Below are 25,850 nucleotides of genomic sequence, written 5' to 3'. Positions count from 1 at the left end.
TGTTTGTTTATAAATGCCTTCTTAACTAGTAACTAATTTACCAATCTTAACAAACCAAAGGCTTGATTAAGCTGTAAACTCAATTAACTAAATCATAATCAATCTAATATATAAAAGTAATAAATGAATGTGTGTGTGTGTGTGTGTGTGTGTGTGTGTGGCTACTCTTTGATAGTCTTCGATCTGAGCAGCATTGTAATCCCGCGCAGGAGTCCTCAGATCAGATTAACCAATAGAAAAGCTACATTTGCAGGTTTAGACGGCCTGTCGCCGTCTGATCCATCTCATCCTTTATCCTCCCTTCTGGCTTCTTTGGCTCCTTCATCCCTCTTTTCCTTCTCCGCTGGTCTGTTGGTCATTAAATTTCACCTGATCCAGTCATCTTCTTCGATAACTGTCACATGGATGTTTATATCTGTACTTTTTATTCATTTATAGAAATGTGCTGTGGCTGAACAAAAACTGTCCATTTCATTAATCAGTTAAAAAAATCAGTTAATTTGCCTTTATTGGTGAATATAATTTAAAATGATTTAAATCAGCAGTAACTATAATTCAGAGCAGGACTGTAAATTAAATGCCATAAAATTTTATGTTAATGCGAAACTGAAGTGACTCTGCACAGAAAGTTGTCTGTAGTGCCTAATTATGGTCAGATATAAGTTTTGCTTCTGGGTCTGTGACCTGGACCTGGATCAATGGCAGAAAATGAATGCCCCCCCCCCCCCCCCCCCTCTTTCGGCTGCCCCCATTTTTAAATTTTTTATTTATTTATTTATTTTTGGTCAGCGTCACCACAGTGGATCCAGCATGGATCTGCATTTGGATTTGGCACAAGTTTCACATCAGATGCCCTTCCTGACACAGCAGACTTACAGGGTGGACCGCCTGCAATGAATAATAAAGCGGCTTTTTCAACGACAAACATGGTTCAGTTTCACTGCACGGAAAAGACGAAAGAGCTTTATCACCGAATAGCCTGCGAAGCAAGAGCACAAAAGGGACGAAAGAGGAACTAAATGAAACGGAAGCTAATGTTGATCTTGACGCTTTAAACGAAACACGCCTGGAGCCACAGGTTGAACAGTGTGTGTCTGCATCTCTGAGTTCCAGACTCAGACTCGGTGCTGGGATGGAGCTCATAGCGCCCAAGTTCTGGAGAAACTGCAAACAAAAGCTGTGGAGATCTGTGCGCACGTCGGTGGACCCACCTGCTCTGGTTCCTTGTCCAGAACAAAAGAGACAGCATCTCCTTCATCATCAGAATCCTCACTGTCTGACAACATGCTGCGTGCTCCATCTTGTTCCAAAAAACCTCTGGTGTGCCATGGTCGCTGCTGTATCACTGTATTATGTTACTAAGTTATATGTATTGATTTATAACAGAAAACTGTCAAAATGGGGAATAAATATAAGTGTAAAGATAATTGAATATATCAGAGCAGTGAAATGATCAGTCCATGTGAACGCCGCGCATTGACTCCCCCTGTGTGGTTATTCCCCCCAGCTGCAGCTGATCCACAACGTGAATTCTGCCTTCCAGAACAGCTCTTTATATAATCATTTGATTCATCTACCTGTTGCCACATGTACATAAGGGCTGGATTGTCATTCCTACACTCATATTGTTATATTTAATAAAAAATAATAAGCGCACACAGGAGCTGCTGCTCTCGCTGCCGCTGCGTTCACGTACCGTCAGAAATTACACAACTTTTTTGTTTCAAATTCAGCAGTTGCTTGTGGCAAAATAATTAATTGTATCCACACAAAATATTAATTCTGGCCTATATAAGGTGCCTGAGCCCATTGAAGCTGCCCCCAAGCAAACAGGCTGATTATACCCTGTAATTTTTGACTGTACATGAATGCAGCAGCAGCGCTCACAAGTGGCTTCTGCACTGTGTGAAAACATTCATCTGGTCGAACGAAGTCAAACTAAACTCTAACGTTACAAAAACTAATCAAATGATTAAAAAAAGTCAAGAACAACAGCAAAAGGAAATATGGATGAATTGAAGTTTTCGCTGCCCTTCGTTCAAATTTTTCGACAGTTTAAAAATCCTGACGAAGCACCAGCTGCAGGAACGAAGCTGTTCGAAGGTTAAATGATGCCAACGAAAGTCCAGATTTCTTGTTTCGTTTGGGTTTTCATTGCCCTTCGTTAAGTGCCTTGTGACTGGGCCATTACATGAACAATCGGGTTGTGCTCTTCGTGTGTGTGTGTGTGTGTGTGTGTGTGTGTGTGTGTGTGTGTGTGTGTGTGTGTGTGTGACAGAAATATCCAAAAAAGCTAATGTGTTGATTTATTTTTTTTTTTTTCAATTTCAATTTATTTTTCTTTATATAGCACCAAATCACAACAGAGTTGCCTCAAGGTGCTTCACACAGGCAAGGTCTAACCTTACCAACCCCCAGAGCATGTTTTTTTTTTTTGATGTTTTTTTATGGTTATCAAGTTTTTCATGCTTTAGCTTTCAGTTTGTAGAGACATCACAGTTCAGATTCAGGGTAACTGAACATTTTGGGGTAGTTTGTATTCCAGCAGACAGGTGCAACAGTTGGGTTTTGGTTTGCATAGATGCTGCAGGTTGTGTTCAGTTAGTGCGGATGCATTTACTTTATTTTTATGTTGAGCAGGAAGCTCAGTTGGAAGGAGTTCTGCTTCCAATCACGTGATGTCACGAACGCGGAAGTTGGCCATCTCTGCGATACTTTGCTATTTATTCTGTTTCCCGGCATCTATTCTTCACGTTCAAATGGTGTAGTGGTGAATTATTGGCACGCTGTGTGGGCTGCAGTCAGTCAGACAGAGAGACGGACACGCGTTGCTATAGTTTGCCGAAGGTGATCAAGAATCGGCACAAAGCTTGTGGAAAAACTCTGCAAAAATTGAAAAAAAGATGATTTTGCACAATATAACCTTTTTTGTAATTCACTATTTATTGCTTTATGAACATTGAAACAATGAAACAACAAAACCAACACATGCATTAATTGGGACAGGAATATGTCCACCACAACTATAACATTATTAATAGCAAGAACAAAAAAAAAAAAAAAAAAAAAAAGAGGGGAGGGATACATATACACCACATGTCCCCTTTACTTCACAGTGTTTGTTACCTTGCTCTCCCATGCTCTCTTAAGAACCTCAAGTTTAGATGGGTGAGATTTTCTCATAAAACGATAATTTTTAGATGCCCCACCTTTAGCCCCCCAATTATCCTGCATTAGTTTTTGTAGCTCAGATTGAGAAAACAGGGGAAATTTTTGTTTTTGTTGTACTATACAGCTTCTTAATTACAGATATTTCCAAAAATCCTGTTTAGAGTGTTTGTATTTAGATACCAATTGCTGAAAGGACAATATGTTGTCACCCTCCAAAACATCTCTAACATAGATAATTCCAGCCATGACCCCTAATTTCCAGTACAGAGGTTTTTCCCCACTTTCAGCTGTTTAATATGCCAAAGAGATGACTGTTTAGTAAAGAAAGGGTCAAGGCTAATAATACCGTGACCTTTGCCAGGTTTCTCTGACGAATGGCAGCAGTTGATTTCTAGATGGAATTTCACCTCCAGTTTGTGACATAAAAGCCTGCAATGGGATAGGCTCCATAAGTTTCTTTTTAAACAGGTCCCAGCCCGGAGCTTGGGTCTCTGCAACACCTATTTTGTCCAACTGATTGAGAGAAAAGGCATAGTGATACCAATCCACTCTTGGTAGGTTAAGGCCTCCATCTTCAATTGCAGAACCTTAATTCTACTTAAACAAAGTCTTCCCCCCACCCCACCCCCTAAAAAAAATCTACTGCTACTTCAATTTTTTTAAACAAAGGTGGAGGGAGACTTATGGGTAATATGTGCAAAATATAGTTCATTTGTGGAATAATCATCATTTTCAAGACATTTACCAAACACAGATAATCCTAATTTGGCCCAATTTTGTAAAGTGTTCTCAATTTTCAGCACGAGGGGGAGTAAGTTTTCTGTCATAATATCCTTTAAACCTGATGTAAGTTTTATCCCCAAGTACACCAAATCTGAAGGGAGCCAGTTGAACTGCCATTTCTGTCTAATACTTGGTGGACATAGTCTAGACAGTGGCATTGCCTCTGATTTTCCCCAATTTAGTTTGTAGCCTGAGATAAGAGAGAAAGTATCAGTTAAAGACAGAATTTGAGGACACTAACAAAATATCATCCACATACAGCAACACTTTTCTGATGGCAGCCGCTATTGGGTTCCAATGCCAATGTAAAAAATAGATGACTCATGGGATAGCCCTGCCATGTACCTCAGTATAGGGGGAAACAAAAGGACATGTTACCATTTGTCAACACTTGGGGTTGCAGCATAGAAGTCTAACCAAATTTATGAAGGCCTAATCCAAACTTGTGCAGTGTTCTAAACAAGTAGGTCCACTCAACTCTGTCAAATGCTTTCTCTGCATCTAAAGAAAAAGCAACTATGGGTTTAGGGCAATTTCTTGCATGCCAAATTAAATGCAGTAGCCTATGTACATTATCTGCCAAAGACCTACCTCTAATAAACCCTACCTGATCCAGATGAATCAGACTGGTTGGATGCACTTCCACCCTTGTGACTAATATCTTGGCCAGTATTTTTGGTATCTACATTTATAAGAGACACTGGATGATAACTTCTACATTGCTGTGGATTTTTGCCTTTCTTATGTATCGGGGTTATTACGGCAGATTGCATACTTTCTGGTATCTTACCCCTCTTAATTGCATCTCAAAATACTGTCATTAGCCTTAGTGCTAGTAGATCTGTGACTTCTTTATAGAAATCTGTCGACAGCCCATCATTTCCAGGAGCTTTTCCAGAGCTCAGTTTCCTTATAGCTTGTTGAACCTCTTCCAGTGTAAGCTCTCCACCAATCTCCTTTTGCTTTTCCCCAGACAAGGTTGGTAGGTCCACTTGGGACAAGAACCTATCTATTTCCTCTTGTTGTCGCCAACCCTGTGAAGTACAGGGTGACCCCCCAAAAAAACCCAGAACCCATAAAAATTGTAATAAATCCAGAAGATCCAGCAAGACATGTTGGTCAACCAAGGAAATGACATTTTGCCCGGAGGCCTATTTCGCCAACAAATCATACTATAATTTTGACTTTTATGCAACACAACCAAGATAACTGAAACTTTGGGGAATGATCATACACAGACAGAAGTTTAAGTCCAGCAAATTTCATGAATTGTGCTGGATCTAGTAGATGCATATTTTTTCAAGATCTTTAATTTCCTTCTCCAATTCAAATAATCGGATAGCAGCTTGTTTTTTCCAAACAACTGTGTTGTATTAAGTGACCACTCAAGCAGGCTTTAAATGCATTGTTCTAGTCCAGCATTGGAAGCTGATCCTTCGTTAAATGCTCAGTACTCAAGATTTTCCTTTTTAATGAAATTGTTTGATTCTTCATTTTTGAGCAAAGAGGTGTTGAGTCAACAACAGCCTCTAGGGGTTTCGGATCCAGCTTTAGAACCCAACACCATTTCAACTGGGGCATGGTCTGATAGTACGGTATTACCAATTGGAGCAGTGATAACTGCAATAATAATTGTTTAGATAGTAAGAAATAATATATTCTTGAATATGAAGCATGTGGGTTTGAATTAGGGAATAACCCCGTTGTGTCTGATTTGTGGACATTCATGCTGGTTATACGGTCGCAAATTGAGCTAAAATGGCTATTTGCGACCGTATAACAGCATGAAAGTCTGCAAATCATTAGACGCAAGGGGGCTATTCCCATTCTAATTCAATTCCATTGTTTGCACGGTTTATTTTTCTGTACGTAATTTGGTTGGCATGGCTTACCAAGGCAGTGTCGCTCCAACAGCAGTCAGGGCATGGAGTAATCAAGTAATTCACCTATTTCGGCGGTGTCGTCAGTACACAACTTTCTCTTGCTCTTAGCTAACAGCGCTTACAGCTAGCAGTGTGCGGAACCAGTATTCTGTCGAGTTGTGCATCTCGTCACATAAATTGACAGTTCCGCGTTCCAACAATATTGCGCGTGCGCAGTTGCGCGGAGGACAGGAATGACATTCAACAGGAATGACATCTCATCAGAACACTGGTCAGGGCAAGGAATAATACATCTAAATATGAAATGGTTGAATATTTTGCCACCATTACCCCAATATTATACGGTCTGAAATCTCACACGCTTAACCAATCAGATTCGTGGAAAAAAATGTCATTGGATTAGAATAGAAGGTATATGCCCTTTCACGGGGGTGTGCAATTCTCCAGATGTCAGCTAAACCCGGCTTATCTTCCAAAACATCAATAGCTAGTTGTGATTTATGTACTAACCTTGCATTGGTGACTTTTGATTTATCTAGGACTGGATCTCTTACCTGATTAAAATGCCTTCAAATAATTATGTAAGTATGCCTTAGTTGTTTCCCTACATTGCAAATATTAGCAAAAAAAAAAAAAAAAAAAAATCAGGAGAGTCTGTTTGGTGTATAGATATTAATGAGAGAGCATCTGCTGCCAAACAAATCTGCACTTATTGCCAGAGTTGTGTGTGAATGGTGAAATTTACATTTTATGTAATACGATGCAGACACCGCTTTGGCTCGATGAGTAGGCACTATAAAATATTTTATTGACTCAATCCATCTGCAGGTTTGTTAACTCCTTATTATCTAAATGAGTTTCCTGCAAGAAACAGACATCTATCTTCTTTTAAGATACAGGAGAAATTTCTTACGTTTGATAGAAAGTTTGTCCCCCTTAACATTCCAAGGCAAGAACTTGAGTATTTGCCATACTAATATAGCATCTCTACTATTTTGCTCTCATTCATCATATTTATCTCTGAAAAACGTATCCATTTAGGTGGAACGATGTGAAAGCAACCTGATCTTGATGTGTTCTTGAAGTCCTGACCTGCTACCTGCAACCGATCACATAACATGGTGTCATCTTGGGTTCAAAATAACTGGCTGTTAATCTATCAGCATGTAAATCCAGCTATTTTATTTATTTATTCGCTGAAAATGCTGAGTTGCTGTGCATTTGGAGGCATAAATAGAAACAAGGGCTTCAAGATGTACAGATTCCCTTCAGGTCCAAACAGAAAAAAAAAAATTGGGAAAAAAGTTGTGTGGGATGGAAGCAACTTAATCATCAAAGTTTTGAGAGGTAAATTTATTGTTCAGTCCCATGTACAGTAAAACTTGCCTAAACCATCATCATATAACCCAGATATTCGCAGTCACCGGACATAAAGGTTTTTGTTGTAATGTAGTTTTCCATGTAATAAACACCGTATATATGAGATTTTGTATAATGGATTTTCACTCATATTGAATAAAATGTCCCGTCTGATCGCAATGTATTTCCATTAAAAACCTTGAGCAGTCTGCACGTGCACAGTAACAGAGGTGCAAATTAAAGTTCCTCACTCTCACACTCGCCGAATTGAGGAAAATGGGACCGGAGTCATTTCTGTGATTAAAGCCCGACCGTTTATTTTTTTTCACACCGTGCTCAGACTCGGACCTGCAGCCTTACACATGCACCTGCTAAGTTAGACACAAAAAGCTGTAATTTTACACTTTTCTGCTTTCACTCTTTAACATTTTAAGAATTTTTGCAGTGTGCCCGCTGATTACAAATGGATCAGAAAAGTCTGCAACTTTAAAACACCGAGTGAAAAATGAGGAAATTGTTCATCTTACCTTTGAATTGGAGGTGATGATTGTAGAAAGAGAAGCTTGTTGAGGGTCAGATTAATCCATAATAAAGCATAATCCAGAGACGGAGAACTTTAAAACTGTCACACACGTCATTGCAAGACATGGAGTTACAGAGCTGCAGAAGCATAAAATCAGGCTTTAATAAATCATGTAATATAATATATAAATAATAAATCATCATAAATTGTAAATTCTTGTAAATTTAATAGCTTTTTATATTTATTTTGATAGCACCTGTACCTGGGTGTGTTGTATGTGGTTAAATGATTTTAAAAAATGTTGAAAACATAAAAGGGTCATTCAGTAGTTCAGCGCAGTTGGAACTGGAGTGGCGCCATGTTCCGAGTTGACGCCACTCTCTCAATTAAGGCACACTACCTGCCCCCCCATATTTGTATTATCATTTACAGCACTAATGGGAAGTATAGTTTGTACAAATAGCCAGACAGTCAAAAATTGAGCCCCACAAAAACCACTCCTTGTAATGTCAGAATAAAAAAATCAGTTCAAACAGGTCAACATATAGACCACAAGTAATTCCCTTCAGCTGCTCCCTTGTTTTCACTCGGGGTCACCACAGCAGATCCGGGGTGGACCTGCATGTTGATTTGGCATAATCAACATGCCCTTCTTGATGCAACTATGCATTACATGGAGAAACGTGGCGGGGTGGGGTTTGAACCAGCAATCTTCCGCACTGAAACCAAGCACACTAATCACTTGGCCACTACCCCTGCCGTCAACATATAGACCATCAATTCTCTTAATAGGGATCATGGTGACACATTTAACACTTGTATTAACAGGGTGAATGTCCATCATATTCCTTTAGCAGCCTAGACAGTCCTTCATATATTTATCAGTTTAATGCCCTCATTTATATTCCAGTGCAGAAGAGGAAAAAGATTAGAAAGGAACATAATATTCCTGCTGTGTATGGAATGTCATTTTTACCCATGAGATAAACAGAACAGATGCAGTAATAAAACAGTAATTTTATTACTTTGCTCCCTTAACAGTGTTGAGTACAAGCATTGAACCCCATGAGCATAATTGTATGTTATCTAAAGAAGATGGAGTGACTCAAGTAAGAGTTGGACTAAATGGACCCGACTGACCTGATACTTAGCACCGTCCTCTGTTTCCCAACGGGGTCTTCACCCTGCCCTCTTGTAAATAAAGTCCATCACCTCAGAAGAGGTAATGGTGTATCGGATATTGTCCGCCACAACTCTCAGCATGGCTGGGTATAGAATCTCTTCCGCCTGCAGCTGTTTCTTCACTCCGTCAGATTTTTTGGCGCTTCCAAATAACGTCCTGAGAAAGATCCTGAAAGAAAGAAATCCTCTTTCCTTGCCATTCCACACACTCCTTCTCTCGATCTGAACGCAACACCGCCTCTCTGGCTGTGAACCTCAGGAAACTTACCAGGACATACTGGGCTCTATTGCCCCGCTGACCTGCTCTGTGGGCATGCTCAATTTCGAATTCCGGGCCCATTTCAATATCTACAACTTTTGAAATAACCTTCTGTATGTCTCAATCTTCGGCGCCCTCCTCTATTCCAACTATACAGATGTTATTATGGCGGCCAGCGTCGTTGAGGTATGCTACTTTCTTTTGCATCTTGGCAATGGTTTTGGTCGCCATGCCTACTGTGGCATCTATGCACTGACTGTGATCTTCCAGGACCTGATATTCGAGTCTTGGATTCCGTCACTCGATCTCCCAGCTTATCCACCGCTGTTTGAACTGCGTCCATGTTAGATTTTAATCTGCAGCATTTTAATGGTCGTTATCTTGGCTGCGGTGTCCGCCTGGCATGGTCTTGGAGTACCCATCATGTTATCCTCTGTGCTTCTCCCTGTCTGTTACATGAGACACCTTAAACTGTACTGCATAAGAATTTTCTAGACTTGTTGCACAATAAATAGTGTTTACAATGTAAGCTCTCGATTTACAGATCGATCTACGTTCTGATCTTCACCTATGGTCATGAGATTTGGCTCATGACCGAAAGAACGAGATCGCAAGTACAAGCAGCCAAGATGAGTTTCCTCTGCAGGGTGGCTGGGCGCTCCCTTAGAGATAGGGTGAGGAGCTCGGTCACTCGGGAGGAGCTCGGAGTTGAGCCGCTGCTCCTCCACGTCAAAAGGAGCCAGTTGAGGTGGCTTGGGCAGCTTTTCCAGATGCCCCCTGGACGCCTCGCTGGAGAGGTGTTCCGGGCACGTCCCATCAGGAGGAGGCCCCGGGGAAGACCCAGGACACGCTGGAGGGACTACATCTCTCGGCTGGCTTGGGAACACCTTGGCCATCTTGGACAATCATTCAAACGTTCCACAGTATGACCTCTAATAATTATCTTATTGGTTCTAAGACCACTTCAGTGTTAAATGTGTCCATTGAACAATAAAATCTAGACGGACAAACATCATAAATCAAGTATTTTTAGACTGCTATACAACCCCAGTTCCAGTGAAGTTGGGGCGTTGTGTAAAATGTAAATAAAAACAGAAAACAGTGATTTGCAAATCCTCTTCAACCTATATTCATTTCATGACAAGATATTTAATGTTCAAACTGATAAACTTTATTGTTTTTGTGCAAATATTTGCTCATTTTGAAATGGATAACTACAACACATTTCAAAAAAGCTGGGACAGTGGTATGTTTACCACTTTGTTACATCAACTTTCCTTCTACCAACACTCAATAAGCATTTGGGAACTGAGGACACTAATTGTTGAAGCATTGTAAGTGGAATTCTTTCCTATTCTTGCTTGATGTACAACTTCAGTTGTTCAAAAGTCCGGGATCTACGGGATTGCTTCATAAAGCACCACACATTTTCAATGGGCAACAGGTCTGGACTGCAGGCAGGTTAGTCTAGTACCTGCACTCTTTTACTACGAAGCCACACTGTTGTAACACATGCAGAATGTGGCTTGGCATTGTCTTGATGAAATAAGCAGGGACGTCCCTGAAAAAGACATTGCTGGATGGCAGCATGTGTTGTTCCAAAACCTGGATGTACCTTTCAGCATTGATGGTGCCATCACAGATGTGTAAGTTGTCCATACCATGGGCACTAACACACTCCCATACCATCACAGATGCTGGCTTTTGAACTTTGCGCTGGTAACAATCTGGATGGTCTGTTCCCTCCTTTGTCTGGAGGACACGACGTCCATGATTTTCAAAAACAATTTGAAATGTGGACTCATCAGACCACAGCACACTTTTCCACTTTGTGTCTGTCCATTTCCAATGAGCTCAGGCCCAGAGAAGATGGCGGCATTTCTGGATGTTGTTGATGTATGGCTGTCACTTTGCATGGTGGAGATTTAACTTGCACTTGTAGATGTAGCGACAAACTGTGTTAACTGACAATGGTCTTCTGAAGTGTTCCTGAGCCCACGCGGTAAAATCGTTTCCACAATGATGTTGGTTTTTAATGCAGTGCCACATGAGGGATCAAAGGTCACAGGCATTCAGTGTTGGTTTTTGGCCTTGCTGCTTACGTGTAGAAAGTTCTTCAGATTCTCTGAATCTTCTTATTATATTATGGAGTGTAGATGATGGAATCCCTAAATTCCTTGCAATTGAATGTTGAGGAACATTGTCATTAAACTGTTGGACTATTTTTTTTCCACACAGTTATTCACAAAGTAGTGATCCTTGCCCTATCTTTGCTTGTGAACAGCTGTGCCTTTTGGGGATGCTCCTTTTATACCCAATCATGACACGCGCCTGTTTCCAAACAGGTGGTGTTTGAGCATTTGTCAACTTTCCCAGCCTTTTGTTGCCCTTTGCCAACTTTTTTGAAATGTGTTACAGCCGTCCTTTTCAAAATTAGCAAATATTTGCACAAAACATTCAAGTTTATCAGTTTGAACATTAAATATCTTGTCTTTGTGGTGTATTCAATTGAATATAGGTTGAAGAGGATTTGCAGATCAATGTATAATGTTTTTATTTACATTTTACACAACGTCCCAACTTCATTGGAATTGGGGTTGTAAACCTGTCGGAGCTCCGTGATCATTAAAGCCAAACAAAGCGTGAAAGTCGGTAAAAGCGCAAACTCTCACATTTGAGATTTAAGAATGACCATCATTAAAGCAAAACATTGGTATGAAAACATGTATTTTACCTGCATGTGTTGCAGCACAGCAGGAAACATTAAGTGGGAGAACAGTAAAGATAATCCGTGTGCTATGGATGTGCCAATAGCGTTACTTTTCCATTTGTCCTCGACGATCCGTAACATTTTTTTCTCTGACCCAGCTGTAAACAAACTGGTTATAGGCACCCAAGTGCTTGTAGTTTTTCAAGTCCTCTGACGGGGTTAAGTAAAAATACTTTGCAATGTCCATGTAGTGTACATAACACTTGGCAGTAAACTTTCACTCACCCACTACGCAGATGATGGCATTTCTTATGGATCTGCAACACCATTTAATTTCATCTCCATCTCATAACACGATTGTGCATCACTGTTGAGTCCATCTCTATATCTCATGGCTGTTTCAAGAAGAACTTTCACCATCGGAGAGAGTAGAACATGGGCTTCCAGTATCTATTGTTTATTTGCCAGTGCTGCTGAGATGGCCAGAATGGCTACTCACATCCATAATTCTGAGTTTAGAATTATGGTAATTATATGTAACCCTGGGTTCGATTCCCAGTACCCCTGCCTGTCTATGTCTTTGGACAAGACAAATTATCTGGATCATCTCAGTTCACCAGCTGGAAACCAATTCTAGCCTCTGCTGGAGAGGGAACCTATGATGGACTGGCGTCACCTCCAGGGGGAGTCATAGACTCTGATCCACTTCATCCCATGGTATCTGGAGCAGTGACCCGATGAGCCTTGGGACCTGGGTTGGACTTATAAAGGTGTGTAGTTAGTGTTGTGTTAGCACCACTGCACGATCTCCATCACATGAGCAGCACATCATCTGTTGGCCTTTTCTTGTGCCTGCTGGCCTTCGTGAATCACTTTAAATGATTTTGAAAGAGAAAAATGAAAAATGTAATCACTGACTGCACTTCTGTGGCACCTCCATTTTTCTTTATTATTAAAAGCCTGAAAGCCAATTTAGAAATAAAATAAATATATGTTCATGAAAAAAGGTTGAGTAGCACTTAGGGACTCTTAAAAAAAAAAAAAAAAAAAAAAAAAAAAAAAAAAAAAAAATCTCTCTTTTCCTGAGTGAAGACATTTTCTGAAAACTGCTCATCGGTTAACACTGCATGACTGCAGTGAACGAACACCAACACACACACACACACACACACACACACACACACACACACACACACACACACACACACACGTACTCTGCTTGTTGTCATCGGGTGATCTGTCTTTGTTAGAGCTGCTGCTCTTCAGCCGCAGGATCAGCTCGTTAGTCTGAAGGATGTTAAACACCAAATGTCACTCAGTGTGCACGTGTGTGTCCGTACACATCAAACAGAGTATTTCAGTTCAACAGGATCAACCAAAAATGGGAAGTTTCACTGAATCTGAATTTAGTCTGGCTTTAGTCAGGTTCACTTTGGGGTTTCTCTCTGTTCACCCAGACTGGACTTTTTCTTGGTTTATTCCAAGTCCACTTTGTTCCAGTTTACCAGGTTTAGTTTGCTTTGGCCCAGATTTAGACTCTGATTATTTAGGGTTCTGTTTTTTTTTCTTCCCAGATTTTGGGAACTTTCACACCCAGAGCTCAACTTATCTTTAACCAAGTTGAGCCTGAGTTTATGATGAGCCAAATTTGTACAGGTACAGATAAAGTTCATTGTAACTGAATATAGCTTTAAATTAAGCAGAGTTTGTTTATAGTTTGGTGTTAGTTCGCTTTGCCTATTTACAGACTGCTCTGTGGTTGTAGCCTAGATTTAAATGGCTATTATTTGGTGTTGTCTGGGTTTTTGGGTGGGTTATTTTGCTTTGCCTACTATTTGCAGACTGTTCTGTGATTCTAGCCTGGGTTTAGTTGGTCAGGGGTTGGTGTAGACTAGATTTTTCGTGGAGGTGGGTTATCTTACTTTGCCCATTTCAACTGCTCTGTGGTTCTTGCCTGGGTTTAGGTGGTTATGACTTGGTGTAGCCTGTTTTTTTTTTTTTTTTTTTTTTTTTTTTTTGAGTGGGTTAGTTTGCTTTGACTACTATCTGTAGACTGCTATGTGGTTCTAGCCTAGGTTTAGATGGTTATTGTTTGGTGTAGTCTGGATTTTGGGATAAGCTAATTTGCTTTGCCTACTATCTGCAGTGTGTAGTATGGGTTTAGTTGGTTATGGTTTGGCATAGACTGGGTTTTTTGGGTGGGTTAGTTTGCTTTGCTGGTATTTGCAGACTGCTATGTGGTTCTAGCATTGGTGTAATTGGTCATGGTTTGATGTAGCCTTGATTTTTTTGAGTGGGAACTTTGCCCATTTCAACTGCACTGTTGTTCTAGTCTGGGTTTAATTGGTCATGGTTTGATGTAGCCTAGGTGTTTTTTTTTTTTTTTTTTTGGGTGGGTTAGTTTACTTTGTCCATTTGTCAACTGCTCTGTGGTTCTAGTTTGGGTTTAGTTGGTTATGGTTTGGCATAGCCTGGGTTTTTTGGGGTGGGTTAGTTTGCTTTGACTACTATCAGTAGACTGCTATGTAGTTCTAGCCTAGGTTTAGATGGTTATTGTTTGGTGTAGTCTGAGTTTTGGGGTAAGTTAATTTGCTTTGCCTACTGTCTGCAGACTGCCATGTGGTTCTGGCCTGGGTTTAATTGGTCATGGTTTGGTGTAGCCTGGGTTTTTTGAGTGGGTAAGTTTACTTTGCCCATTTCAGCTGCTCTGTGGTTCTAGTTTGGGTTTAGTTGGTTATGGTTTGGTTTAGCCTGTGTTTTTTTTGGGGGTGGGTTAGTTTGCTTACTATCCGCAGACTGCTTTGTGATTCCAGCCTGGGTGTAGTGAGCTGTGTCAGTATTTAACTCGTATATGATGCTTATCCTGTGGCTGTGTTTGTCCTGGGTTGATTGTTCTTTCACAGGATGGGCCTAAATCTATGCTGCATGTGTGTGTGAGATTAGCCTGGGTATTGCTCTGTCTTGGGCTGATGTAGCCTAGGTTTATACCAGTCATTTGATTCTTGCTTTTCTTCCTGTCATTGCTGAGCTTTCAGATTAAAAGCTCCTTGAACTCTGGCGTATTTTGTGATGAAACCTCTGGTTGTGGAACATCTGACTTTGCAGATTTTCAGTGTTTCTGCCGGTTTGTCTGGAAGCTGCAGGAAAATTGCCCACTTCAGCACAACGGACTGCATGTGTCGCTGCTGTCAGGCTCTCAGTGAGGATGAAGGGGCTTCAGTGAAACCTGAACCAGATCCCATCTGCATGCAGGTTTTCAAAAAGACACGTTTCCCCCTTTAGCTCTAACGTGACTGAGTGAGACGACTGAAGATGTTTACACTCTGCAGAGGCCGAGCTTCTGTTCTGTGTCAGAGATACGACAATAGAAGAAGCACTCCTTTTTTTTCTCTCTAAAGGGTCAAATCTGAGTCGAGAGTCACCCGAGGTAATGAGCAAACTGAATGTACGGAATAGAACTTTACAACACGCACGCCGTTGAACCTGAGCGGCCACATGTTTTAGGATGAAGAAAGAAAACCTAATTAATGAATGCGTACGTTGTCCCAGCATGCATCACTTTGTGTCACGCCCCCTTCTCATTTCGTGGTGACTCGACTCTTCGATTCTTTGACTGTGTTGCAGGGAGGAAGCACGTTTAGTTTGGCAGCAATAAAGTTTTTGTTTGTGTTTCTCAGCTTTGTCCTTCGAGCTCCAGGCTGAAGGAAAAGCACCAATTAACTCAGTGCTGTTTCTTGATGGAGGACATGTGACCTTTTCCCGTCTCACTTTCAACCAATCATGTTATTTTATTTAGTTTGTGATTTTTTTCTTTCCATTGATCTTCAAACTTTGTTGCAAAAAATATGACATGAAAACCAAAACCAGCATTTTCAAACCTAATAGGATTAATAAATGGAATAGTTGGTCTCCAAAGTAAAGGTTATACAACCCCTGGCACAAATTATGGAATCACCGGCCTCGGAGGCTGTTCATTCAGTTGTTTAATTTTGTAGAAAAAAAGCAGATCACAGACATGACACAAAACTTAAAGTCATTTCAAATGGCAACTTTCTGGCTTTAAGAAACACTATAAGAAATCAGGAAAAAAAACTGTGGCAGTCAGTAACGGTTCCTTTTTTAGACCAAGCAGAGGGAAAAAAATATGGAATCACTCAATTCTGAGGAAAAAATTATGGAATCATGAAAAACAAAAGAACACTCCAACACATCACTAGTATTTTGTTGCACCACCTCTGGCTTTTATAACAGCTTGCAGTCTCTGAGGCATGGACTTAATGAGTGACAAACAGTACTCTTCATCAATCTGGCTCCAACTTTCTCTGATTGCTGTTGCCAGATCAGCTTTGCAGGTTGGAGCCTTGTCATGGACCAAAGTGTCCAAAATATCAACGTAAACTTGTGCATTTATTGATGATGTAATGACAGCCATCTCCCCAGTGCCTTTACCTGACATGCAGCCCCATATCATCAATGACTGTGGAAATTTACATGTTCTCTTCAGGCAGTCATCTTTATAAATCTCATTGGAATGGCACCAAACAAAAGTTCCAGCATCATCACCTTGCCCAATGCAGATTCGAGATTCATCACTGAATATGACTTTCATCCAGTCATCCACAGTCCACGATTGCTTTTCCTTAGCCCATTGTAACCTTGTTTTTTTCTGTTTAGGTGTTAATGATGGCTTTCGTTTAGCTTTTCTGTATGTAAATCCCATTTCCTTTAGGCGGTTTCTTACAGTTTGGTCACAGACGTTGACTCCAGTTTCCTCCCATTCGTTCCTCATTTGTTTTGTTGTGCATTTTCGATTTTTGAGACATATCGCTTTAAGTTTTCTGTCTTGACACTTTGATATTTTCCTTGGTCTACCAGTATGTTTGCCTTTAACAACCTTCCCATGTTGTTTGTATATGGTCCAGAGTTTAGACACAGCTGACTGTGTACAAGCAACATCTTTTGCAACATTGCATGATGATTTACCCTCTTTTAAGAGTTTGATAATCCTCTCCTTTGTTTCAATTGACATCTCTCATGTTGGAGCCTTGATTCATGTCAGTCCACTTGGTGCAACAGCTCTCCAAGGTGTGATCACTCCTTTTTAGATGCAGACTAACGAGCAGATCTGATTTGATGCAGGTATTAGTTTTGGGGATGAAAATTTACAGGGTGATTCCATAATTTATTCCTCAGAATTGAGTGAGTCCATATTTTTTTCCCTCTGCTTGGTCTAAAAAAGTAACCGTTACTGACTGCCACAATTTTTTTTTCTTAATTTCTTAGTGTTTCTTAAAGCCAGAAAGTTGCCATTTGAAATTACTTTAGTTTTGTGTCATGTCTGTGATCTGCTTTTGTTTCTACAAAATTAAACAACTGAATGAACATCCTCCGAGGCCGGTGATTCCATAATTTTTGCCAGGGGTTGTACAAGGTCAGCATCCATTGGGTTCTGTTCATATTACGGGATACCACGTAACGTGATAGCTAAGCATAAAGAGATGGTGAAAACTAGTCCTTTCTAAAACACTGTTAGCTTGATCGACCATTTACATCACTTTTTACTAAAACTGGAGCAACTGTACATGTTGACATTGGCTTTTGACACCATTGTTGCTGTTTATGTCCTATCTGTATAGTAATAGCCAAGTGGCCTCTGTGTGCGTGTGCCCGTGTATGGGTTTGATCACAGATTGTTTGGACTGTCTGATGGAATGTTACAGAGTTACCGTGGGGTGTCCGTGGGGATCCACGGGCTCTAGATTGGGTACTGTTTATAAAATAGGTAGCTGACATTTTTCAAGGGTGGTAATAAATTGTGCAAAGTTTCTGTAATGAGTTGGAATGACGTGTAAGTCCAGGTTCTTTTTCGAACTTTAGTCCTTAGATCTCAACTGTTTTTGGGGGAAGAACTCAATCCTTTTATATCTTTCTAATTGTGTAATTTTTTTAATGTTAATTTACTGTCTTAATGTATTCATAAATATTTAGGTTCTTGTTATCGTATACACACTACTACTATTATTATTATCATTGCTTATATTTTGTCATTTCATTTTTAAATGGACCACAATGGAAATAAGTGTTTTCACTTTCTTTTACAATTCACAATTTTATTATGTACTTACGTTGAACTTTCTAAATAAAATCATGCACACACGCTTTTAATATATAGATGATGTAGTGCCCCCTGCTGGAATGGCGTGTGAAACCAGAATGTAAATATCATTGTCCATTGTTCAGTGTTAGCAATTATCCGTAGTTTCTCCAAAACTATTAGTGCTGCCAATATTCCATTTTGGCAGTTTATCCTTGACCCAAAATACATAAGCATATCCATACCAGTCGGCAAATGTCAGGTCTCCCCAGTTTCGCCATGATCGAAGCCGCACACACGCACACAGAGGCCACTTGGCTTTTAATATATAGATGTACTGCCCCCTGCTGGAATGGCATGTGAAACCAGAATGTAAATATCAATGTCCATTGTTCAGTGTTAGCTAATATCTGTAATGTCTCCAAAAATATTAGTCCTATCAATTTTCCATTTTGGCAGTTTATCCTTGACCCAAAATACATAAGCATACCAATCGGTAAATGTCAGCTCTCCCCAATTTCTCCATGATCAAAGACACGCATGCACGCATGCATGCGCACAGAGGCCACTTGGCTTCTAATATATAGATGATTTACTGCCCCCTGCTGGAATGGTGTGTGAGTCCAGAATTTAATTATCAATGTCCATTGTTCAGTGTTGTTAGCTAAAACCCATAGTTTCTCCAAAAATATTAGTCCTATCACCTTTCCGTTTTCGCACCGTTCCTCCTTGACCCAAAATACATAACCATATCAAACGGCAAATGTCAGTTCTCCACAGTTTCTCCGTGATCGAAGCCACATGCACGCACACACACAGAAGCCACTTGGCTTTTAATATATCAATGTGTGGAGAACAAGATGACATGCCGATGAACAAACGTGGATTATTCGCCAGCAGTAAATGTTCCTGTAAAATGTTCAAGTCCTTCTTCCTATCAGGGAAGCTTTTGGATGCCAAAGAATATAAATAAATAAATTGTTGGCTCATATTTAAGGATGTAAGAAAATCAGAGAGATGAGACCGAATCCAGAATAAGAGGTTGATGTCTGTGTGCTGATAAAAGCAGAGACGGAGAGAGAGGCCGTCACAGCAAATTAACCCTCGGAAAGGGATTAGTTAGAGAGGAGCACATCAAACTGACGCCGGGTCTGTTTGTGAAACAATATGTGTGTTTTTGTGTGACAGATACAGATCATATTTGTCACTGAAAGGTTTAATATGTTGTCTGACAGAAATCCTAACAAAAGGATAAACGGGGATCAAGATCAACCCAAATCTGATCCTCACATAAGTCTTATTCTGTTATGTAACCGTATCCACGGAGACCATTGGCAGCTGATTGAGTGACAGCTGGGTCGTGGTAGTTAAGCAGACGAGATTGCAGGTTTTCATGAAGCCATCAGGTTTGGTTTTTTGTGAACACATGATATCTTCAGCAAACATCATGTTGCATGTGCACAAAAAAGGAAAATGCGATGTCAACAAACATTTATTACCTCCGCCAACGAAATTTGTTTGTTTGAACAGCCTGTAACCCACAATTTTTCACATATTATGAAATTTTTACAGAGCATTCATATCCTGATGGGCAATAACTGGTTCAAAAATCAATGTCAGAAAAAATCTTGGAAAAATCTCTATCCTTTCACATTGAACGAATTTTCAAAAAATCATAACTCTCAAAAAGATTGAATTTTCATGTTTCAGAGCATTATGTAGGACTGTGTGCTTTATCAATTGACAAAATTTGTTCCAGATCTGATCCAGATTACAGATTTTGTGGCCATTTAAATTTAACATTGAAAACCCTATTTAATGTACATTCTTCATTATATCTCAATCAAAAGTGCCTCAATCACTCTCATTTTTCTGCTATGGATTTACCTACAACACCAAAACTGGATGGCGGTTTCAATTTTAAGCCTGTTTGTCTATCTTCCAGTTGAAAACAAAAGACAAACATACATACTCTTGACATTTGATCACATCTAATTTATCTTATGAAAAGCCACTTATAACAGGACTTTCACCTTGAACATTTTTTCCAAGATAAAATTTTGTGGAATGCAAAACTAGTGTTGGTGGAGGTTTGCCCCAGACATGCTGCCGGTCTATTGTAGTGTCACATATAGACAGTCAAACGCATTTGCACTCTCACTCACGCCTACGATCAATTTCAAGTCACCAATTCGCCTAACCTGCATGTGATTTGTAACTGGTTTTACACCGTATCTTCCTGAGTCAGAGCTCCAAGAGAAGTGTTCTTGTGTTTTGGTGAGAGGCTTACCCACGCAGATGCAGGAAGGAAGTGGGTCCTACATGGCTGTCTGCACTCACACAAGGACTTTGTTAGAATTACTGCAAAGACTGAATCACAGCAACTTGGAAATCTTCAGAAAATGTGGATTATGCTGGATCACCACTGTGTGCCACCAACCAACAAGTACAGGTGGAAAATAAACATCTCTATCTCACAATGCAAAATATAGAAGAGCGCTAAGGAAATATTTTCTTAATTAAAAAAATTAAAGGAAAAGAAAGCATTTTGGTGATATTAACAGTTGTGCAGCAACATACGGTACCAGCACATGGTCCTTGACTTGGTGTCTGTCTGTGTGTCTGAATCAACTTTCATTGAGTCAAGCACTTCTCTGCAAACAGGCTTAAAATATTTATTATCTGATTTAAAACTATAATTCAGTTGGTTTCATGCTGACTTGACAGTTTGATAGAAAATGTTTCAAAACCAGGTAAACTGGAACATCTCTAAATCAATGAGATTAAAACCCATTCAGCACCCTTTTCAGTAGATTAGAATCGCTGGTGGTCATAGTTGATCATTATTTTTGCAGTGTTTTATTTTCTGGGTTGCTGCAGTCTAGAATCAGGGGACTTCGATTGGTTCAAAACACTGCTGCCAGACTCTTGACACGAAGCAGAAGGTTTGAGAAGGTTTACTCCCATTTTGGCATCTCTTCACTGGCTGCCTTCCTCTGCACAATCAGATTTTAAGGTCCTGCTATTGGCCTATAAATAGAGGGGGTGTTTTTAAAAAAAAAAATTGGAAATCTATAAGTGTTTGCATGGAATATGGAAATATACATGGAATAAACCATAGCAGGATAAATTTTGGGTCATTTGGTTCCAAAAACCCATATGGACGGAGCCAGTGAACATATCGGGTTCAAAGATCACCAAAAATATCGACGAAAATGTCATATCTTGAGAACCGCTGCACCTAGAGACTTGAAATTTGGCTCCAAATGTTGCTTGACCCCAAGTTTATGTTTAACTTCTATAGTAACAATAAGCCTATCTGGTGTTTTTTAAGAGTAATTGACAAAAAACCTAATTTCAGTACAGATGTTGCGATCAATTGTAACAAACAAAATCTGTGTAGTTTTTATTTCAGGAACATCATTTGAGTATAATCATCACATGTAAAGAATGACATGGGCACAATGAACTAATTATAAGCAACAGAGTGGTTTTCTACGTCAACAGCACACATACGACACACGCGTTACTTGAAATTTTCAAACGCTCTGTCCATATGGGTTTTTGGAACCATCTGTGTCTCTAGGGTGAATAAAACGTCTGAGTCATAGAGCTTTTTCCTGTGGAATGATCTCCCTGTTTTAGTGAGGCAGTGAGAATCTGTGGAAATTTTTAAGTTGCGTCTAAAGATGCATTTGTTTGCTATTTTATATGAATGATATATTGTTTACTATGCTTTACCTTTTTAACCCTTTATCTACGGCGATGGCGCCCACGCCATATTTTCCATATGCGTATTTCTTTACCGTAACTCCGCCATAGTTTGTCCAATCTGAATGATTCAAAGTGCATTGTTAAGCTAACACCAAGGGCTTTCCAATGATATATGGTGTATTATGGTAAATGTAAGCCTGTGACATCATCACGCAGTGGAAAAACACGGAGGTTTCACACTAGTGCGCCGCTGATTCTCATTACTGTAATTTCTCATGTAAGCCCTCAATCTGAAAAATTTCAACACTGACAGCAAACCAAGAACCTGTGCTTTCCAACAGTATGCTATATGTTGCATATATTACGGTAAAGTGCGTTCAGTGACTTTTGAAACGATGGAAAAGTACGAAAGAGCACAAAAGTGACAGAAAAGTAGAGAGACAGACAGCAAACATAAATGTAGTCATTTTTGAGGAAAAGGCAGGGTGTTAGTGTCATTTGTGAAGGTGTGTTTGTGTGGGTGTGATGGCTCCATCAGCTACAAGCCACTGCCCAGTACCAACAAGCAGTGGAAACCCAACTTGCCAGCGATCCACAAAGGGGCGGCGTTCTTGCAAGGTTTGCAAGAGGTCAACCTGCTGGATGTGCAAACTTTGTGTAATTGGCCTCTGTCTTCAGCCAGACAGAAACTGTTACAAACAGTACCACACTGACTGATGTAGTTTAGATCTAATTTTGATTCTTGGTTATATATTTGTATATAGTTTGACACTTCATTGTTTTATTCATATTGTATAATTTTGCACAAAATGAGTGATCAAATGAGTGATTTATTGCACATTTTAACAATACAGATAATAATTGATATATTTATATATAGTTTTGCACTTTGTTGTTATTCATATTGTTTGGTTCTGCACTTTAAAATTGGTTACTTTTTGCATATTTTCGCCTTGTAAAATGTTTACTTTTGCACTGTTTCTGCACTGTTTCTGAGTTCTAGACACACAAAATTAATTATTTTGATTGTAAACACGTACAGCTTCCTGTTAAAAATGTGAAATCCAAACTTCCTTTACATAACTCTCATTTTTCACTAAAAAACTGAAAAAAAATCAAATTCGTTTTTGTGTTTTTTTTCATTTTAAATGCTAAAACTTACAAATAATGTGTATAAATAGTTAATCAAGTGTAATATAATTGAAATTCAGGTGCTCTTGGAAAAGGGTACCAAAGCACACAAACATAGAACATTATTTCTTAATTTTATTGCTATAATAAAAAATTATAACCAATCGTCCATTTATAGCCTCAGTAGGTAAAGGGTTAACTGTTTTAGCATGTTTTTAACATTTTCATCATGCATTTTTTTTTTAATTTAATTTGTTTTGGTTTTTATTGTTGAGTTGTTTTATGTGAAAGGTCCTTGAGACGATGCCGTCGAGATTTGGCGCCCTATAAGTTTAATCAATTGAATTGAATTTTTCTCATGCAGGATACTCTCAGCCTGCTTACACGCCGTCTGTCTGACATAAAGATTTCTGTCACAGAAAAGAAAAATGCCCCCTGACTGTTAGCGTTTTAAGTCAATCTCCTCCTCTGCTCTTGGCATTACTTTACATTCATTTGTGATCCTCCTCTGTTCGGCCTCGTTAGAAAGGGAGCTTCTAATTGGGCAGCGTTCGTCTTAATTGCGCCTATTAGTTCATTTGGAAAGGTTACAGTAGCTGATGCAGAACATCCTGCTGTGTCTTTGCTAACGAGCTCGGTGAGTTTGGCTTTTCTAAGAAGATGAAAGGGGGGAAAAAACAGGAAAAAGGTTTTTTTTTTTTTTAAGTCCTACAAAGAAGAACAGCAACTGTGAGAAAATGCTAGAAAACAAACACATTTGTATGTCTGTTTGGAAAATCAATGGTAAATTACACTAACAACACGTTAAGGAGTTTTCTTTCTTCTCTTTGTCTGTTTATTTATTTTTTTCCCCGCTGCTTAGTGAGGCAGAACTGAGTTAGAAAGTCTGATTTAGAAATAACAAACAGAAATAATATCAACTATAAAATGTTTGATGTTTGTGTTCTTGTTCCTTACATAGCTCTTACAATAATACTACTAGTAATAACCTTATTAGTGCATCCCCACGGATCAAAGTGCTTCACAGACATAATATTACAAATAAAAATCACTTCACAGCGAGGCACTTACAAAATAATAACAATAAAGCAAAACTAACCCTTTTAAAACTGATACAAACCCATATTTAAAGTGACATTTTCCAGTTATTCTCCTTCACAGACTGTAAACAGGAGAACATTTTTATTTAAATTCTAGTGGCTGTGTAATTGTGGAGAGATAACTTAATGATGGTCATGTTTTAAAATTGTTCTTCAGGATGTTTTATATATTCTTTATGGTTGTGTTTTATTGCTTACTTTATGTATGTCATAAAGCGTTTTGCAGCAGTTGTTTTTGAAAGTGTTGTACACATAAAAGTGTTGATGATGATGATTGTTGTGGGACATGCTAGTACATACTGACAGGGACATTAAAGTGTGATATAGAGATCAGAAACGCGACACACGGCAGGTGTCTGATAATACACTGGTAAAAGTTGTTGAGAACCTACAGAAGAATCTGCAGGTTACAATGCTGATGGTTTGTGGGATTAACACGGAAATGATGCCAGTGGCCATCAGTTCTCTCAATCTCATAAAGGTGGCAGAGCACGACTGATATCTCAGTTGCCAATAATGTCGGCTGATATGAGCCGTTCACAAATATATGTGTATATATATGTATCACCGTTATTTTTGCAGATCATCAAAACATTTATTTTATCAAATAACCAATACAGAAAAATGTTTTGGTTGTTCAAAATGGTGTCATTATGTAGTTTGACCAGCAGAGGGTGCACTGATGGCATTGTTTACAATGCTGCTAAGCATGGCTGGGACCCCCATCAACCTTTGGTCACATTAGCTGCAAAAGACAAATCCAAAGCAAACAGCTGCCGTTCATTTTTAATCGGAGTGGGAATTTTACAAAGACGGAAGACAAGTAGTCGCTATGGTGCCAGATAGGCACGGCTTTAATAGACTAGAAGTATATTTTATGCCAATTCTGAGTGATGCGAGATGGGGATCAATCAATCAATCAACTTTTTTCTTATATAGCGCCAAATCACAACAAACAGTTGCCCCAAGGCGCTCCACATTGCAAGGCAAGGCCATACAATAATTATGAAAAACCCAACGGTCAAAACGACCCCCTATGAGCAAGCACTTGGCCACAGTGGGAAGGAAAAACTCCCTTTTAACAGGAAGAAACCTCCAGCAGAACCAGGCTCAGGGAGGGGCAGTCTTCTGCTGAGACTGGTTGGGGCTGAGGGAAAGAACCAGGAAAAAGAGATCGATCACTAATGATTAAATGCAGAGTGATGCATACGGAGCAAAAGAGAAAGAAACAGTGCATCATGGGAACCCCCCCACAGTCTACGTCTAAAGCAACATAACCAAGGGATGGTCCAGGGTCACCCGATCCAGCCCTAACTATAAGCCTTAGCGAAAAGGAAAGTTTTAAGCCTAATCTTAAAAGTAGAGAGGGTATCTGTCTCCCTGATCTGAATTGGGAGCTGGTTCCACAGGAGAGGAGCCTGAAAGCTGAAGGCTCTGCCTCCCATTCTACTCTTACAAACCCTAAGAACTACAAGTAAGCCCGCAGTCTGAGAGCGAAGCGCTCTAATGGGGTAATATGGTACTACGAGGTCCCTAAGATAAGATGGGACCTGATTATTCAAAACCTTATAAGTAAGAAGAATTTTAAATTCTATTCTAGCATTAACAGGAAGCCAATGAAGGGAGGCCAACACGGGTGAGATATACTCTCTCCTGCTAGTCCCCGTCAGTACTCTAGCTGCAGCATTCTGAACCAACTGAAGGCTTTTTAGGGAACTTTTAGGACAACCTGATAATAATAAATTACAATAGTCCAGCCTAGAGGAAATAAATGCATGAATTAGTTTTTCAGCATCACTCTGAGACAAGACCTTTCTGATTTTAGAGATATTGCGTAAATGCAAAAAGGCAGTCCTACATATTTGTTTAATATGCGCTTTGAATGACATATCCTGATCAAAAATAACTCCAAGATTTCTCACAGTATTACTAGAGATCAGG

At 39.6% G+C, this 25,850-nt stretch overlaps 1 protein-coding gene across 2 annotated transcripts in view; it reads left to right on the top strand.

The window, feature by feature from the left end:
• Positions 1-25,850, top strand: part of LOC117501549 (semaphorin-6D-like) — a 187,857-nt gene that overhangs the window by 51,596 nt on the left and 110,411 nt on the right. The gene's annotated exons all lie outside the window — the stretch shown is intronic.

This window comes from Thalassophryne amazonica, chromosome 20 (assembly GCF_902500255.1).
Source record: "Thalassophryne amazonica chromosome 20, fThaAma1.1, whole genome shotgun sequence".
Lineage (NCBI taxonomy): Eukaryota > Metazoa > Chordata > Actinopteri > Batrachoidiformes > Batrachoididae > Thalassophryne > Thalassophryne amazonica.
This window is presented reverse-complemented; position numbering and strand designations above follow the sequence as displayed.